The following is a 20,087-nucleotide window of genomic DNA, read 5'->3' as shown; positions in this document are numbered from 1 at the left end:
AAAGAGATGGAAAAATATTCCATGCTCATGGATTGGCAGAATTAATATTGTGAAAATGTCAATGTTACCCAGGGCAATATACACGTTTAATGCAATCCCTATCAAAATACCATGGACGTTCTTCAGAGAGTTAGAACAAATTATATTAAGATTTGTGTGGAATCAGAAAAGACCCCGAATAGCCAGGGGAATTTTAAAAAAGAAAACCATATCTGGGGGCATCACAATGCCAGATTTCAGGTTGTACTACAAAGCTGTGGTCATCAAGACAGTGCGGTACTGGCACAAAAACAGACACATAGATCAATGGAACAGAATAGAGAACCCAGAAGTGGACCCTGAACTTTATGGTCAACTAATATTCGATAAAGGAGGAAAGACTATCCATTGGAAGAAAGACAGTCTCTTCAATAAATGGTGCTGGGAAAATTGGACATCCACATGCAGAAGAATGAAACTAGACCACTCTCTTTCACCAGACACAAAGATAAACTCAAAATGGATGAAAGATCTAAATGTGAGACAAGATTCCATCAAAATCCTAGAGAAGAACACAGGCAACACCCTTTTTGAACTCGGCCACAGTAACTTCTTGCAAGATACATCCACGAAGGCAAAAGAAACAAAAGCAAAAATGAACTATTGGGACTTCATCAAGATAAGAAGCTTTTGCACAGCAAAGGATACAGTCAACAAAACTCAAAGACAACCTACAGAATGGGAGAAGATATTTGCAAATGATCAGATATCAGATAAAGGGCTAGTTTCCAAGATCTATAAAGAACTTATTAAACTCAACACCAAAGAAACAAACAATCCAATCATGAAATGGGCAAAAGACATGAAGAGAAATCTCACAGAGGAAGACATAGACATGGCCAACACGCACATGAGAAAATGCTCTGCATCACTTGCCATCAGGGAAATACAAATCAAAACCATGATGAGATACCACCTCACACCAGTGAGAATGGGGCAAATTAACAAGGCAGGAAACAACAAATGTTGGAGAGGATGCGGAGAAAAGGGAACCTTCTTACACTGTTGGTGGGAATGTGAACTGGTGTAGCCACTCTGGAAAACTGTGTGGAGGTTCCTCAAAGAGTTAAAAATAGACCTGCCCTACGACCCAGCAATTGCACTGTTGGGGATTTACCCCAAAGATACAGATGCAATGAAACGCCGGGACACCTGCACCCCGATATTTCTAGCAGCAATGTCCACAATAGCCAAACTGTGGAAGGAGCCTCGGTGTCCATCAAAAGATGAATGGATAAAGAAGATGTGGTTTATGTATACAATGGAATATTACTCAGCTATTTGAAATGACAAATACCCACCATTTTCTTCAAGGTGGATGGAACTGGAGGGTATTATGCTGAGTGAAGTAAGTCAGTCGGAGAAGGACAAACATTATATGTTCTCATTCATGTGGGGAATGTAAATAATAGTGAAAGGGAATATAAGGGAAGGGAGAAGAAATGTGGGGGAAATATCAGAAAGGGAGACAGAACGTAAAGACTGCTAACTCTGGGAAACGAACTAGGGGTGATAGAAGGGGAGAAGGGTGGGGGGTGGGAGTGATTGGGTGATGGGCACTGGGGGTTATTCTGTATGTTGGTAAATTGAACACCAATAAAAAAAATAAAAGATTCATGGAAACTAATGAAAATGAAAATACAACCATTCAAAATATTTGGGATACAGCAAAAGCGGTTCTAGGAAGGAAATACATCTCAATACAAGCCCCCATAAAAAATTGGAAAAAATTCAAATACACAAGCTAACCTCACACCTGAAGCCTAAACCGAGCAGAAGAAGAGAAATAATAAAGATTAGAGCAGAACTTGGGGAACCTGGCTGGATACCTCAGTGGTTGAGCATCTGCCTTTGGCTCAGGTCATGATCCTAGGGTCCTGGGATCAAGTCCTGCATCAGGCTCCCTGCGAGGAGACTGCTTCTCCCTTTGCTTGTGTTTCTGCCTGTCTCTGTGTGTCTCTCATAAATAAATAAATAAAATATTTGTAAGAAAAGAAAATAATACTAGAGCAGAACTCAATGAAATAGAGACCAGAGAACTGTAGAACAGATCAATAAAAACAGGAGCTGGTTCTCTGAAAGAATTAATAAGATAGATAAACCCCTAGCCAGCCTTATTAAAAAGAGAAAAGACTCAAATTAATAAAATCACGAATGAAAGAGGAGAGATCACAACTAATACCAAGGAAATACAAACCATTTAAAAAATGTATTATGAGCAGCTATATGCCAACAAATTAGGCAATCTAGAAGAAATAGATGCATTTCTGGAAGACCACAAATTACCAAAACTGGAACAGAAAGAAATAGAAAACCTGAAGAGGCCAATAACAAGCAAGGAAAATGAAGCAGTCATCCAACACCTCCCAAGACACAAAAGTCCAGGGCCAGCTGGCTTCCCAGGGGAATTCTATGAAACATTTAAAGGAGAAATAATACCTATTCTACTAAAGATGCTCTGAACGATAGAAAGGGACGGAATACTTCCAAACTCATTTTATGAGGCCAGCATTACCTTGATCCCAAAACCAGATAAAGACCCCACCAAAAGGAGAATTATAGACCAATATCCCTGATAAACTTGGATGCAAAAATTCTCACCAAGATCTAGCCAATAGGATCCAACAGTACAGTAAGAAGATTATTCACCAAGTGGGATTTATCCCTAGGATTCAAGGGTGGTTCAACACTCATAAAGCAATCAACGTGATAAATCACATCAACAAGAGAAAAAACAAGAACCCTATGATCCTCTCAATAGATGCAGAGAAAGCACATCCGACAAAATACAGCATCCATTCCTGATCAAAACTCTTCAGAGTGTAGGGATAGAGGGAACATTCCTCAATATCATGAAAGTCATTTATGAAAATCCCACAGCAAATATCATTCTCAATGGGGAAACACTGGGAGCCTTTCCCCTAAGATCAGGAACGAGACAGGGATGTCCACTCTCACCACTAGTACTAGAAGTCCTAGCCTCAGCAATCAGGCAACAAAAAGAAATAAAAGGCATTCAAATTGGCAAAGAAGAAGTCAAACTCTCCCTCTTCACAGATGCCATGATACTGTGTATAGAAAACCCCAAAACATCCACCCCAAGATTGCTAGAACTCATACAGCAATTCAGCAATGTGTCAGGATACAAAATCAATGCACAGAAATCAGTGGCATTTCTCTACCCTGACAATGAGACTAAAGAAATAGAAATTAAGGAATCCATCCCATTTACAACTTCACCCAAAACCATAAGAACCTAGGAATAAACCTAATCAAAGAGGTAAAGGATCTAGACCCTAAAAACTACAGAACTCGTCTGGAAGAAATTGAGGAAGACACAAAGAGATGGAAAAACATCCCATGCTCATAGATTGGAAGGATAAATATTGTGAAAAAGTCTATGCTACCCAGGGCAGTTTACACACTCAATGCAATCCCTATCAAAATACCATGGAATTTCTCACAAAGTTGGAATAATCCTAAGATTTGTATGGAATCAGAAAAGACCCTGAGGGACGCCTGGGTGGCTCAGAGGTTGAGCATCTGCCTTTGACTCAGGGCATGATCCCAGGGTCCTGGTATTGAGTCCCGCATCAGGCTCCCTGTGGGAAGCCTGCTTATCCCTCTGCCTGTGTCTTTGCCTCTCTCTCTGTGTCTCATGAATAAATAAATAAAATCTTTAAAAAATGTTTTTTAAAAAGACCCCGAATAGCCAGGGAAATATTGAAAAAGAAAACCAATGCCAGGGCATCACAATGCTGGATTTCAAGCTGTATTACAAAGCTGTGATCATCAAGGCAGTGTGGTACTGGCACAAAAACAGATACATAGATCAAGAAAACAGAACAGAGAGCCCAGAAATGGACCCTCAACTCTATGGTCAACTAATATTCGACAAAGCAGGAAAGAATATCCACTGGAGAAAGGATAGTCTCTTCAATAAATGGTGCTGGGAAAATTGGACATCCACATGCAGAAGAATGAAACTAGACCTTTCTCTTACACCATACACAAAGATAAACTCAAAATGGTTGAAAGATCCAAATGTGAGACAAGAATCCATCAGAATCCTAGAGGAGAACACAGGAAACAGCATTTTTGAAACTGGCCACAGCAACTTCTTGCAAGATGTATCTATGAAGGCAAGGGAAACAACAGCAAAAATGAACTATTGGGACTTAATCAAGATAAAAAGCTTCTGCACAGTAAAAGAAACAATCAGCAAAACTAAAAGACAACCTACAGAATGGGAGAAGATATTTGCAATGACATATCAGATAAAGGGCTAGTATCCAAAGATCCAGGATTTATAAAAGACTTTTGAAACTCAACACCCAATTAACAAACAATCCAGTCGTGGAATGGGCAGAGGACATGAACAGAAATTTCTACAAAGAAGACATACACATGGCGAACAAGCAGATGAGAAAATGCTCCACAACACTGGCCATCAGGGAAATAAAAATCAAAACCATGATGAGATGCCACCTCCCACTAGTGAGAATGGTGAAAATTAACATGACAGGAAACAACAAATGTTGGCGAGGATGTGGAGAAAGGGGAACCCTCTTGCACTGTTGGTGGGAATGTGAACTGGTGCAGCCATTCTGGAAAACTGTATGGAGGTTCCTCAAAGAGTTAAAAATAGAGCTACCCTATGACCCAGCAATTGCACTACTGAGGATTTACCCCAAAGATACGGTTGCAGTGAAATGCCAGGAAACCTGCGCCCCAATGTTCATAGCAATGTCCACAATAGCCAAACTGTGGAAGGCACCACAGTTGGATGTCCTTCGACAGATGAATGCATAAGGAAGATGTGGTCTATGTATACAATGGAATAGTACTCAGCCATCAGAAAGGATGAAGATCTACCCTTTCCTTCGAGGTGGATGGAATTGAAGGGTATTATAGTGACTGAGGTAAGTCCATCAGAGAAGGATACTCATCATATGGTTTCATTAATATGGGGAATATAAGAAATAGTGAAGGGGATTATAGGAGAAAGGAAGGGAAGTGAGTGGGAAAAATTAGAGAGGGAGACAAACCATGAGAGATCTCTAACCCTGGGAAATGAACAAGGGGTAGTGGAAGGGGAGGTGGGTGGGGGGATGGGGTGACTGGGTGACGGGCACTGAGGGGGGCACTTGAGGGATGAGCACTGGGTTTATACTATATGGTGGCAAATCGAACTTCAATAAAAAAAAAGGCCCCTGAGATCAGGAAGAGGACAGAACTGATCAGGGCCTTGTTCACATAAAAGACACAAGGATTCTCCTTGATGTCTGTGGAGTCACCCAGGAGAGCCAACTTTCCAGGGAGGCAGAACTGAGGTGAGCAGGCATTCATTCTAGGTGGGGGACCCAAAAGACAAAGGTGTGGGAACAGGAAAGCCCAAGCTTGCTTGAGGGTGAGCTAGCTCGTGAGTGAGATGCTCATGTGTGTGTGCTTGAGGGGGGGGGGTACCCTATTCCAGAAGACCCAGTCACCCGGCTCAGACACCTGGACACTTCAGTGCATGTAGAGGGCCTAGTACTTTCCCAGGTTCTTCATTCCTAATCATCAGTGCAGAATCTAATAAAAATGTGGCAATTAAAGGTCACTCACAAAGCCTTTACAGAGCCACAAGGAACCACCAGCAGGATGGGGGACATCTCCTCTACTACATGGGTTCCAAATCCATTGAAGGTCTGTAATCACTACTTATCACCTCATTGTCAACCCAGCCATGTTGCTAAGTGCGTTTTCCAGACTTAGTTCTTTTAACTTAATCTCCATGACTAAGCCTTGTCATTCTGCTTTAGAAACTGAGAAAACCAGGACTCGGTGTTTTAGCATCCCAACACCATTTATTTCTTCGTGTGTGATATCAAGCACCCTTCTTGCCCCCTGTGTTTCCCTCACCATATCAGAAAACAGCGATAAGGCTCACAAGAACCTGAATTTCTTTGGTGGGGGGCAGGGGGTGGATAAAATGATTTAGTGCATACAAAAAGAAAGGCTTGCTCTAGAAACACTTGCTTCCTTCTGGTCTTGACAGTCATAGACCCTGTCACTTCCCATTCTCTTTAGAGGTCCAGTATCCTCTTAACCTGTCCTTCCTTTAGAAAATCATTTTCATGGATGGTTGGCCCATGTCAGACAGCACCTAGGCTGTCAGGAACCTGGGTTTATACTTAGCCTCTTGGCTGTACTGAAAAGGCTTACCTGGCATAGGCCAGCTCCTCGTGTTTCTGAGGGAAATTTGCAGCCTTTGTGGGGTATGACACTGAACTGCCATGGAATTCATCTGGGGCTTAATCATCTGTTCCCAGGTGATTAAGCTCCTGATCATGAAGTGGGGACTTGGTGTGAATCTGAGCAGTGTCTGTTGCTTTAAAAAAATTCTTTTTACCAGCTTACAAGCATTTCAGTCCTTTAATTGCTACAGCTGAGTCCATATATGTTTATAGATCATCAGTTTGGGGTGGATATGTGTGTCGTTCAATCTCTTTCCTTGGTGTTTGATAGTTTTCAGAATACAAATCTTTTGCCTCTTTGGTGGGGTTTATTTCCAGGTATCTTTTTATTTTTGGTGCAGGTTTAAATGTGATTGTTTTCTTAATTTCTCCTTATGCTACTTCATTGATGCTCTATAGAAATGCAGCAGTTTTCTGCACATTGATTTCGTATCCTGCTACTTGACTGAATTTATCAGTTCTAGTCGATTTCTGGTGGTTTGCTATATAGAGTATCGTGTAATCTGCAAATAGTGAAAGTTTGACTTCTTCCTTATAAGTTTGGTTGCCTTTTAGTTCTTTTTGTTGTCTGACGGCTGTAGCTAGGCCGACCAGTACCAGGGTTGAGTGAAGGAAGTGAGAATGGACATCCTTGTCTTGTTGTTGGTCTTAGTGAGAAAGGTCACTTTTTTCCCATGAAGTAAGGTTGATGTTGTTGCCTGTGCGTTTTTCATATATGAGCTTTCTTATGACTAGAGCTCCTCTGTTGAGGGCTTTTTTCATCAATGGGTGTTGTACTTTATCAAATGCTTTGTCTGTGTCTCTTGACATGATCAGAAGGCTTTTATCTTTTCTCTTATGGATGTGATGTTTCATGTTGATTGATTCTTTATCATTGAACCACCCTTGCTTACTGGGAAATTCCACTGGATTGTGGTGAATTTTTTAAATGTTTTGCTGGCTTCTGTAGGTTAGATTTGTGTTGAGAATTTTTGTACCTATATTCATCAGAGATGTTGGCCTGTAGTTCTCTTTTTGTGTGTGATGTATTTATCTGGTTTTGGTATCAGGGTCAGGGTAGCCTCATAAAATGAATATGGAAGTTTTCCTTCCTTTTTGGTGTTTTTTGAAGAGTTTGAGAAGAGTAGGTATTACCACTCCTTCAATGTTTGGTAGAATTTGCCTGTGAAGCCATCTGGTCCTGGGCATTTGTTTGTTGGCAGTTATTTTTATTACTAACTCCATTTGCTTGCTGGTAGTCAGTCCGTTCAACTTTTATCTTTCTTCCTGCTTCAGTTTTTGTAGCTTCTATACTTCTAGGAATTTATCCATTGCATGTAGGTTGTCCGATTTGTTGGCAAAGAGTTTTTCATAATATTCTGTTACAACCATTTATGTATGCATGGAGTTGGTTGTAGTTTCTCCTTTTTCCTTTGTGATTCTGTGTCTTTGAGTGTTTCCCCCTTCTTCTTTTATGACTCTAGCTAGAAGGTTATCCCTTTGTTGATCTTCAAAGAACTAGAGCCTAGTTTCATTATCTGTTCTACTGGTTTTTAATTTTGTTTCTGTAACATATATTTCAGCTCTAATTCTATCTTCTGCTGGTTTTTGGTTTTGTTTACTGTTCTTTTACTGGATCCTTTTGTGTAAGTTTATGTGTTTTTTTTGAGATAGGCCTGTATTGCTGTAGCTTTCCCTCTTTAGGACCCATTTTGCTGTATCCCAAAGATGCTGGACCATGGTCTTGCCATTTTTATTTGTTTCCATGTAATTTTTTCTTTCTTCTTTGAGTTTTCCTTTGATGCATTCATTGTTTAGTAGCATGGTTTTGAACCTCCATGTGTTTGAATTTTTTTTCAGGTTTTTTTCTTGGGTTTAATTTCTAGAAAAGATGCCTGGTATGATTTCAATCTTTTTGAATTTGTTGAGACATGTTTGTGGCCTCATATGTGACCTATGCTGGAGAATGTACCATGTGCACTTGAAAGGAATGAGTATTCTGCTGTTTGAACATGGAATGTCCAGAATATGTGTGTTGAACCCAGTACATCAGTCCAAGCCATTGTTTCCTTTTTTGATTTTCAGTTTGGGTCACCCTCCATTAAACTAAGAGGGGTGTTAAGGTCCCCTACTATTATTGTATTACCATCAGTTAATTCCATTACGTTTGTGACTAACTGCTTTATATATTTGGGTGCTCCTATGTTGAATGCACAAATATTTAAAACTGTTATATTCTTGTTGTGTTGTCTCCGCTATTATTATATAATGTCCTTCTTTGTCTTACTACACTCTTTGTTTTAAAGTCTGTTTTGTCTGATAGAAGTGTTCCTACTCCTGCTTTCTTCTGGCAACCATTTGAATGATATATTTTTTTCTTCACCTGCTCATTATCATTTTTCAGATTTCTTTGGATCTGAAATTAGTCTCTAGTAGGCAGCATGTAAGTGAGTCTTGTTTCCTTTTGTGGTTGTTGTTGCTGTTGTCGATTGAATGAGTCTTGTTTTTGAATCTACTCTGTCACCCTATGTCTTTTAATTGGAGTGTTTAGTCCATTTACATTCATAGTAATTATTGATGGAATATATTTATTGCCATTTGATTACTCAGGTCATTAGTTTGGTGGCATTTCCCTCATGGAACCCCCCAAAACCTCCTCTCTCATTTGCTCCTGACAGGAAAGGTTCATGCACCCCATGACATATCCGAAGCACAAGACCTATGGGGTCAAGCTCAGTTAGCAATTTCAGACAAGTCAGTGTAAGTGTGTACACTGAGGCTGAGTGTGTATACTGGAGAATGTCTGGGACCAGACACCAGAACAACAAAGACCTAAAAGTTACCTTGTCCAGCAAGGAGAGGGTGGGGGTTTCTCTGGTCAAACCATTATCCTGGCAAGAGAAAACCAATCCCTGATCCATCAGGTCCCAGGCAGGGAAGAGTGGAGTGGCTATTATGTATCTGACCAAAAGGCTGGAGTCTTGAGGGAATTTCTGCCTTCAAGAGAACTGCCTACGGAAATGCAGGAAGGTGGGAAATCCTAGCTCAGAAGTAAGTACAGAAATTCATGGAACCTAGCCCAGGTGTGGCCATCAAGATACATGAATATCTTTCCCCCACATACAAACCAAGAGGGAAAAGGAATTCTGAGATCATTGACAAGGATCCCAGAGGGATTCCAATCTTGGTCAGGGGTGAACCTGGGGCCCCAAGAGCGAGACTGAGGATAGAAAGTCCTGCCTGCCCTTATTCCATCCTCTAATTATCTTCCCCTGGCCTCATGCCTTTCCCATGCAGGAATTAGTTTCTTTACATGTTTGTCCCACTTTAGTGTTGATGCAATTCCAGAGGTTGAACTAGACAACTACATGTTCCAAATACTGGGAACATCAAAGAAACCCCAAAACCCAAGCCAAAATAATCCACATCAGCAAAGGAGCAAGAAAAAGTCCTCCTTTCTTTCAAGTGTACAAAGGCAGTCACTGTCCTGGGGCAGGAAGTAGTTCTGGCAAGTGGTACCCTTAAAGACGCCCAATTCAGTGGTTGTTGCTATTCCTTTGAAAGTGCCTCCAACCTCTAAATCTCAGCAGTCTGAGGGGGTTTCTGGTCTCTGCTGTTTGCCCAAATTCCTTATACTGTCCTCTGAGAAAGGGGGTAATGGGGTGTCCTTCAGTAGCTAGGAAGGAGGGCTAGATCTTCTACTTCTTTCCACATACAGGAGCTGATGACTCTGTAAGATTTTTTAGTTTAAAATGAATATGAGAGGGACACCTGGGTGGCTCAGTGGTTGAGAGTTTGCCTTTGACTCAGGTTGTGACCCTGGGGCCCTGTGTTCAAGTCCCGTATCAGGCTCCCAACAGGGAGTCTGCTCCTCCGTCTGCCTGTGTCTCTGCGTCTGTCTCTGTGTCTCTCATGAATCAATAAATAAAAGCTAAAAAATAAAAAATAAAAAATGAATGTGAAAGTCTTTACTTCTTTTAGATTACTATAGGAAGTAAAAGAACCAAACCGTACTCCTGGACACTAAAATAAAAGGGGCTTTAATATAATAATATTAAAATGTACCATTTCCGATTTCAGACAATGAAATATTGGCCCTCCAAATAAGTAAAGAGATGGGAGGAAGAGGTGTTGAGCAGATGGGTCCCCTGCACGTTGTGTTGCCACTGGACACTGGCTCAGCCCTGAGGTTGACTGTGGCCAGTTCTTCCTGTTCTGGAGTTCTGCTGGCCAGCTCAGATCAGGGCTCCAGCTGGCAGGACAGGATGTAGCTGAGGACAGAGGGACATATGCTAGTTGAGCGGGAGTTTCAATTCGGGAATCTTTCCTGGTATTTTCCCAGGAGCTGGAGTCTAGTGTCCAGCAGCAAGTCTGGAGGCTGCCCCGGGAGCCAACAAAGAAGGATCATCATAGTCTACCCCTGCCCTCACCCAGCTTCTGATGGGCCTCGACTTTCCTCCTCACAGAGCCACTCTCCAGACTGAAACCAGGCCCTAAGTGGATCCCTGGGCTCTATATTGTAATTATCTGCAGCCACCTGGAGCAGCATGATCTGCGTCATGACTTGGCATTCCTGGGCCAAGAGAGAAGGGCCGGATGCATGCAGAGCCTGGGTGGGGAAGCTGCAGTGTCTGGGGAGGGTTGAGCACTGGGACAGGGAACGAGTGCTGGGTCTTTGCACACGTGGCGACCCCTCTTCCTGCAAATTCATCCAGCCCCAACTTGTTCTCAGAGGTGAGTATAAACTGCCCCTCCTCTGGCAAGTTCTCCTTGATTGCCATTCCTCTGTCCTCACTTACTAACTGCATGGGACTTTCACTTCTTATCAAACTATTCCCATAAATGTGAGAATAAAGGGATGGAGGCAAGGACTGTTCCTCCCAGGGACATCTCTGATAACCACAGCCCTAAACTTCCCTACAGGAAGTGATACAGAGCCTCACCTTATTCTTCTTCTGGTGGTTGATCTCATTCCCCTGGAAAGCAGACAACCAAAGTCCATCAGTAAAAGCACCCTGGTTATTACTAGCTGCTAATATCCAGCTCTTCTCATGCTGCACTAAGGCCAGGCACACGACGGGACCATGCATAAAAGGGTGGCAGGACTGTGATCTAGGCCTGATCTCGGGTCCAGGGAAAGGAAGACATGGGGTGGCTGGTCTGGTGTCCTATAGCACAGGAAGGCGAGGCCACACAGGTGGGCAGGGGCTGCTAGGCTCCTTAAGTGCTCGCTGATGTGTCCATAGGGATCCTCCCTGGGAAACATTTCAGCCCTCAGGCCCACCCCAGCTTCCCACGTGGAACAGACCAGGACCCTTGGCAGCCTCCCCTCAGTTACCCTTCCCTCACCCTGCAAGAACATCAGAGTCCTGCTAATCATTACAAGGGTGTGCTTTAGAAAATCATAGTGCATGTAGCTGTGGGCCCCTGCCCACCTGCAAACCCATTTTGTATCCAGCTTTATAGACCCTCCTCCTGGTACTTCGAAAGAAGGGTTTTAGAAGCCGTGGCAACAGGAGGCAGGGCTGGAGTTGGACGGCCCCATCTGTCTTGATTTGGAGGCTTTCAGCTTTCAGGGAAGACCCCCTCTCTTCTGGGTTCGAGGCCTTGTATCTCAGACACACTCACCTTATCTGCCGCCCCCTGTTCCATGCTCTCTGGACATCCATCCCCAGGGTGCCAAGTTTAGATGGCCATCTTGCAGGGCCAAGGATAAGTTCCTTGAGACCATAATAACCTCAGTCTGCTTTCCCCCTCACAGAAATGTGTCTTTGAGGTCAGACCCTGAACATCTGACCCAAGTCAGTAGGTAGCAATGTTACATTATCCTTCAGCATGCCATGAGTGATTCTAGAACAATCTCAGTTCCAATATTCACTCCATGTGTGACCTTGAGCTTGCAGTCTGGCCTCCCTGAGCCTGGTTCCTCATTGGGAAAAGTGAGAACTCCAGCTACCTCCCACGGCCTCCTGAGGACCCAGTGTCCTATTACTATAATCGTTGTTGTGGCCCTCAACCCATCCCAACCCCATCACTGAGCAGAGGCCTGTCCTCTGGGCTCTCAAGTTTGGTACAGGCCCTCATCTGGACCAGCTGGTGACACAGAGAGCTCACATATCCAGGCTAGGGATTCTGGTTGAGCAGCACCTGCTTGTCCATCATAAAGGTCCAAATATGGGTGGATCCATTCAACCTTGAGGCGGCCATGAAGATGTCACATCTAACAAACTATGGACATGGATGCTTATGACATGTAGGGTGATTGACTGTCTGACCCTCTGATTAGAATTGAGACGGAGACACTGTATCTACTTTATTCCTTCAATTATCTTAGTGACTAGAAATGTGTCTGCAATTACTAGGTGCTTAATATATATTAATGGATGAAGGAATCCCAACCAGCACTTCCCATACACTGAGTAGACCTTGAGCTGTTGTGCCCACCCCCAGGGTCCTCCAGTCTGGTTACATAAAGGACAAATAGCAGGCCCAGTTAGATGGAATGTCAGAAGTCCTTTGCAAACAGGAAAACTGTGTGCTTTTCAGGCATGTCTGTAAACCCAGAAGGGCCACAGGCCCGTGAGGGTTGATGTTGAGAGCTTCTTCACTGGGGAGAGAGAACTGCTGCACGTGAAGATGCCCAGCACGTCCAGCAGCCCTTTCTACAGAGCCAGGCACCAGATAAGTCTATGCCATGTTTTCTCCCATGATTTCTCACAGTAGCCCCATGAGTTTCATCCTCTTACCACACCACTTTTCAGAAGAGGAAAAGGAAGCTCAGAGATGTGCGGGGACATTCCCAAAACATAACGGTAGTAGAGGCAAGCCTCACCCCCTGTGCTGTGCTTCGGGTGGTCACTCACTTGTTGAACTGCTGGCCCAGGAACTGTTGGGCTGTGGTGAACACCTTGCATATGCAGGAAGTGATTGGATTGTTTGAGAGGTTTCCATCCTGGAAGGATGGTATGAGGACTGTACAAAATTCTCCATTGTACCTTCCTTGAGTGTCAGCGTGGTGCAGGCCTCATCCAGGGACAGGGTTGATCCCTTTTCACATCAGAGAGATAAGGAGGGGCACTGTAGTCAACTTCAAACCATGAACCACTGGGAAGGTCAGGGTTTGGCGCTCAGACCAGAGACTCGCATCCCCTCAGGAACTTGTACAGGACAGGGACTTGAGTGTCCACACAGGAAAAGGTTCTAGGCTTCAAAGTACAATTGTTTTTAGGGGAGAAATGGTAAACCATTGGTAACTTAAACACGTTCTGTTACCTGAGGAACAACTCAGCTTTTATAGTTGAGTGTTTCTCTCAACTAATAGCTTTTATGAAGACAACTATGCCATTGAGTCGTCAGTAAACATCCCCACTGCCAATAGGAGAACACAGAGGATTAGAACCTCAAATGCTGCTCAAGATCACAAATGCTGGGCCTGAGAATAGATCAAAGCATGGGATGCATGGCATTTCCCCTAAGCTTATGTGGCTTGGTCTGTTCCTGACACAGGGGAGAAAGGGTCAGGGGAAAACCACCTTCCTTAGCAGGTCCCAGGGGAGCCATTTGTTTCTAGTCTAGGTTCTGGGCTTGACCTGATCATCTCTGGGTCTTGAGATTGGAGATGAATGTGGACCTGTTCTCACCCCAGACTGCCAATTGATGTAGTTGGTAGCTTGATGCATCTGTGATTGTCAGGGGATATGGAGTAGTTGAACCCTTGGAGCAGCTCATCAAAGATTTCCTGGGTGGATCTCTAAAATAAGAGAGAGCCAGCTACCAGGGCCAGGAGGCATCAGAGGCCTTCCACTTAATCTGGGGTTCCATGTAATGACAGATCCAGCAACTAAAGAAGTCTGTGGGGTCATGTAAGGTGCTCCTTGCAGCACTGCAGAAATGGCAAGAGAATGGCATCAGGTCAAGTGCCAAGGGCCTTGAAAGGCTGAATCCTGTGGCAGACGGCCTCATTTATAGAGTACTATGAAGATCTATAAGGACATAGCTCATGACATGTTGGGCCTACAATAATTTGATGAGTTCTGAGAGAGGAAGCATTACAGAGAAACATATAGAAAGGCTTCATCCCACCCTTCCTTTTGTGTTAAATCACACTCTTTAATTCTTTAAAATGTTTTTTATGTTGTTTTGTTTTTGTTTTTTATTTTATTTTTTTGTATATTTTTTTATTAGAGTTCAATTTGCCAACATATAGCATAACACCCAGTGTTTATTCCATAAGTGCCCCCCTCAGTGCCTGTCACCCAGTCACCTTAACCCCCTGCCCACCTCCCCTTCCACAGCCCTTGTTTGTTTCCCAGAGTTAGGAGTCTCTCATATTCTGTCTCCCTCTCTGATATTTCCCACTCATTTTCTCTCCTTTCCCCTTTATTCCCTTTCACTATTTTTTATATTCCCCAAATGAATGAGACCATATTATGTTTGTCCTTCTCCATAAATCATCCTCTTTAGTGTGATGATTTTTAAGGTTTTGGAGAAGTTCTTCAGGGACAGTGGAGCTGGGTTCTACACAGGATATCTGGGACGAGTAGGTGAAATAGTAAAAACAGTAGTAAAATGTAAAGATACTCATCACTTTGTGAAAAACAAAACAAACAACCCCACCAAGCCCTCAAAACACTAAATATATTCTGCACTATTCCAACATAGTTGAAGAGTGTCTTCCCACCTCATCATGTGGCTGGGGGCTAGGCGTGGAGGTTCAGATCTCTTTGCATTTGGGCCTGTGCGACACCCATGTGGCAGCACTATGGGAGGGCCCCAGGTTTCTCTCCATGTTTGTGTGGGGGGTATATTTCTGTGGAGAACCCTCTTCCCATTCTCACAGCACTAATCCTTGTTTGCCAGTGCACCTGATAATTGTCTAGGGAGTTGGATTAGTTGAAGCCACAGACCATCTCCTCCAAGATCTCCTGGATGCAGCTCTGCAAATACAGTGCCCATATATGCAAGGCCAAGAGACATTAGGGTCCTCCCTGGACATCGCCACGAGGGGACACTCCCATTAGAAATCATGTTTTCTAGTTCAGACCAAGAGGGGCCGCTGAAGAGATATCTGGCAAGGAGGAAGTCAGATGACAGAGATTCTTGGGCTCATGACTAACATATTCGCAGTTGAGCTTGGTCCCCAGCACTCACCTTCTCATCTTGCCTGTTATGACCTTGGGTCTGAACACCAAAGATGTGTCAGGCTTCCAACACCTGGCAGCTGGTTTCTGCCCAGGAAGGGCATGTTCCTCTCCTGTCCCCTCTCCACCCACGGATACACACACACACACACACATACACACACACAATGAGGGGTAAGAGGTGTGGGCCTGCTGAGGTCTGGGCCTGCTCAGGTGTGATCACAGTGTGGCCTGCTCTCCAGTGGGCTGTCCCACACAGCCTTGTGGTACCTGTTGGTGTCTCCCGCCACATGACCAGAAGTTTCAGAGTAGAGGGCCAAGCTGACATAGACAGCGACGTGAAAATCTCACACTCTAGACTCTCCTGAGCCCAGAGCACCAGAAAGTAGGAATATAGCAACAGAACATCTTGTATTCTTGACCATTTCCAGTTAAGTGAGCTAAAAAGTGGGAAGGTCTAGAATGTAGGTTCCTGGTTACCAGAGTTCTAAGTCAGTTGTGGGCTTGTCACCAAGGAAGTGAGGTCACTTTTTCAAGATTCCAGCACCTGGGCCCCTTCCTTCAGTCAGACCTATCTAGAGCCCCTTCTTGGCAGATGACTGCTTACCCCAATGTCATCTCTTTAACTGTACACGATGAGCCAAAAATGCCATAGCCACAACTCTCTGAAAATGCAAGTAAAATCCTACCTTTGAGGAGACAGAGCTGAATTTAGACCCTTATTTCTCTGTTTGTTTTCCCAGTTCTGTGTCCTGCCTAACCCACTGTGTCTCTCACATAGTCCCCAGTTTCCTAACCTGCACAGTGGGGGCCAGGCTAGCATCTGCTTCCTAGGGACATCATCAGGTGTCTATGGATGATGTTTATAACACATGTGGGCCTGTATCCTGTATATCTGAGGTAGAAATTTAAGGATGGAAGATTGACAAGAAGGGGTGGGATGTGGCATGAAGGACCACTCAAAAGTGGCCTGGGTTCCAGCAATGTAATATCACAATAGTCACTTTCCGTCTGGCCTCATGTTAACGGGGGCACCACAATGAGGTGAAAATGCTCCAAGATGCAGACATTGTCATCTTCTGTAATAAAACCGTCCAATTGTTTCCTGTTATATTTAGAATGAGATCTAGTTGCCTCGTTTTGGTCTCTGGGGGCTGCAAGCTTCACAACGGCTCCCAGCGATCCTGACCTGTGGTATAGGTATCCCTCTGTAACCCTGAGGTGCTTAGTGACTGGCTTCTGACCAATAGGATACAGCCAACATGATGGCATGTCACATCTAACTTTCAGTTGGAAATAGCCTCTCACTTCCTAGTCACTTCCTCTCCTGTTCCACTCACTCACGTTCCACTTCTCTTTCCCTTTCCCATTTTCTTCTCTATACCTGAATGAAAAATCAACCAGAGACGTTTTGAACCGCCACATATAGGGGCTCACGTGGTAGAGAGCTGAGTCACTTTGGGAGAAAATCCTCTGCTAGGCTAGCCTCCCATGAGGTCACAGCTGCAACCTCTGATGTACCTTGAGGTTGAGGAACCAAGCTAATTTGTGTCTGGATTCCTCATCCACAAAACCGATGAGAAATTAAATATATGAATTGTAAGATGCAAGGTGTCGGGGCAACACAGTAACAGAGGAACAATAGATAGCTAACAGTCTACCAGGCCTCAGCATCGCTGCCCTCTTCCCTCTCCTCAGATCTCCTCCTCCTTTCCTCACAGCCGCGCTGGCTGCCCATTTCACCTCCTCTGGCCAACCCAGCTTCTGTTAGTATCTGCATCAGGGGTCCCTTCTTCCTGACACACTGTCCCCAGACGCGTGTAGATCTAACTCCCTTTTGCTATTCTGTTCTCAGCAATGTCACCCTCAGTGAGACCTTTTATACCTTTCTCTCCAATGATTTCCCAACCTTCCTTCCCGGCATACAGTCTTGTGTAGCATATAGCACTTGCTCTTTTCTTTCACGTGTCTTTGTTTTTGTGCTTTTTTCCACCTCCAGACTGTGAGTTCCTACAGGCAGGAACTCATGGTATTTTCAGCTCCATCCATGGGCCCACCAAGGTACCTGGCATAGGGTGAGTACTTAGTGCCTAGTTATGGAATGAATCAATGAGAAGTTCTTGGAACCCACTTCCCCTTTCAGCCATCTAGACTGAAGGGAGAAATGCCACTAAGAGTTTCAAGTTGTCTCTGGGCAGGGGGATGACCACAATGACCTCTGCATGAGTCTTTCCTCTGCAGTTCCTCCCGCAGAAGTCCCTAGTTACCATTGCAAAGGAGGTTTCCTGCATCGTGTTCTCCAGCTCTAGCAATACAGACCCAGGCAGGCACACCACCAAAGAAAGGACAGCTTTATTTGGGTGTCCTCAAGGCAGTGGCTTTCCAGAATCACAGGGGCAAAGGAACAGGACCTATGGGCTCCAAGGCAGAGTAAAGGACCTCAGAATCCTCCCTTTCATTCCTTTCCTGTTCTCTCCATTGGTGTCTACTTTACAAATACGGAACCTCACCTCAGCCAGAAGAGTGACCCTGCTCTCACCCATGCCTATCTAAATGAGGATCCTGAAGGCCCTGTGGAGACTGGTCTTGTCCCTGGACCCCAGATGCAGTGTACAGTGCTCTGGCATTTTCCTGGAGAAAATAAACAAATGATAAACAGGTAGACAACAGGACTAACCATCAGAAAAATGCAAGCCAAGAATACAATGAGATATCACATCACATCCATTGGAAGAGCCACAAAAAAGACAAGAGACAAGAAATGCTGCTGAGAATGTGGAGAAAAGGGAACCCTTGGGCTCTATTGCTGGGATAGCACATTGATACATTCACTATGCAAAACTTATGGTGGTTCCTTAAAATTCAAAGATAGAACTACCATTATGATTCAGCAGTTCCACTTCTGGGATCATATCCATAGAAAACAGAAGAATATGTCCAGGAAATATCTGCACCTCCATTATCAGGAAGCACTATTTTCAACAACCAAGACACGAAAACGTCCATGCCCATCAGTGGTAAATGGATAAAGAAGTGTTAGCTATAGAATGGAATAGGAATCAGCCATAGGAAAGGAAATCCTGCTACGTGTAATAACCATACTGGATTATGAAGGCATTTTGCCAAGTGAAATAAGTGAGAGAAAGGCAAATTATGATTTTATACACACACCTGTAATATTATATATATATAATATATAAATTCCCTTATACGTGGAATCTAAAACAAAAATAAAAAGAAGAAAAACCTAATTCAGAAAAGAGATCAGATTGAAGTAACAAGAATGTGGGTTGAGGGAATGGTGAAACGATACAAACTCAGTTTTAAGATAAAGAAGTAATAGCAATTTACGGTACATCATGATGACTAGAGTTACTACTGCTTTATGGTGTATCTGAGAGGTGTCAAGAGAGTAAATCTTGAGAGGTCTCATCACAAGGAAAGTCGTTTGCTTTCTTTTTTATTTACTTTATTTTTGCATCTATAAGAGATGATGGTGTTTAACCAAACCTATTCTGGTAATTGTGTCACAATACAGGAATGTAAAATCGTTATGCTGTTTACCTTGAACATACACAGGGCTCTATGTCAATTATATCAATAAAATTGGGGCAAACATTATTGTAATATTCATATGATCAGAAAAGTTGACTTGGTAAAAATAATGACACCTAAACAAACTTAAAACAGCAGACCCTGTCTGTAGTCAGTAGATAATGATATAGATAAAAATATCCAACCATTTGCCTAAAAAGAATCGATTCTGATTTTAAAAATCATTGAGTTAAAATTGAAGTAGATGCAAAAGAATTCTTAATTTGCATGAGATTTTAAAAATTGATGGAGGAATAAATTAACCCTGAAAACTACCTTTTCAAAAGCTCTTCCATGTTTTGGAAAATTTGATTTTAATCCTTTAAGTATTTGGGCACGTGATGAGAATATTTTGTTTGCGCAAAGTTGTCTCAAGGAAAATGGCTGAGATAACATAGCAGCAGCAGAATGGGAGGGTATAAAGGGAAGACTACACTGTCCTGTGCTCATTTTTCCGTATTTGCAGCTTTTAAATAAAATATACTTTATTGATGTACAATACACATGATCAAAAACCTACCATCTACAAATCAACCATTTATATATGTCATTAACTACATTAAGTTCATGGAGTACATTTTAGCGTATTAAACACATTAATAGCTTTGTACAACTTCTCTGTAACCCATCTTCAGAACACATTTTATTGAAAATGCTCCGCATCACTTGCCATCAGGGAAATACAAATCAAAACCACAATGAGATACCACCTCACACCTGTGAGAATGGGGAAAATTAACAATGTAGGAAACCACAAATGTTGGAGAGGATGTGGAGAAAGGGGAACCCTCCTGCACCGTTGGTGGGAATGTGAACTGGTGCAGCCACTCTGGAAAACTGTGTGGAGGTTCCTCAAAGAGTTAAAAATAGACCTGCCCTACGACCCAGCAATTGCACTGTTGGGGATTTACCCCAAAGATACAAATGCAATGAAACGCCGGGACACCTGCACCCCAATGTTTATAGCAGCAATGGCCACGATAGCCAAACTGCGGAAGGAGCCTCGGTGTCCAACGAAAGATGAATGGATAAAGAAGATGTAGTTTATGTATACAATGGAATATTACTCAGCTATTAGAAATGACAAATACCCACC

The 20,087-nt window shown here is 43.3% G+C and overlaps 1 long non-coding RNA gene across 1 annotated transcript; it reads right to left on the bottom strand.

The window, feature by feature from the left end:
* Positions 1 to 10,296: 10,296 nt before the first annotated feature.
* On the bottom strand, positions 10,297 to 15,866 carry LOC144302203 (uncharacterized). Its single transcript, XR_013369051.1, has 3 exons — positions 15,668 to 15,866; positions 11,201 to 11,233; positions 10,297 to 10,528 (listed from the first exon to the last, which is right to left on the bottom strand). It is a non-coding gene; the product is annotated as an uncharacterized LOC144302203 (long non-coding RNA).
* Positions 15,867 to 20,087: the final 4,221 nt, after the last annotated feature.

Source organism: Canis aureus, chromosome 31 (assembly GCF_053574225.1).
Source record: "Canis aureus isolate CA01 chromosome 31, VMU_Caureus_v.1.0, whole genome shotgun sequence".
Classification (NCBI taxonomy): domain Eukaryota; kingdom Metazoa; phylum Chordata; class Mammalia; order Carnivora; family Canidae; genus Canis; species Canis aureus.
This window is presented reverse-complemented; position numbering and strand designations above follow the sequence as displayed.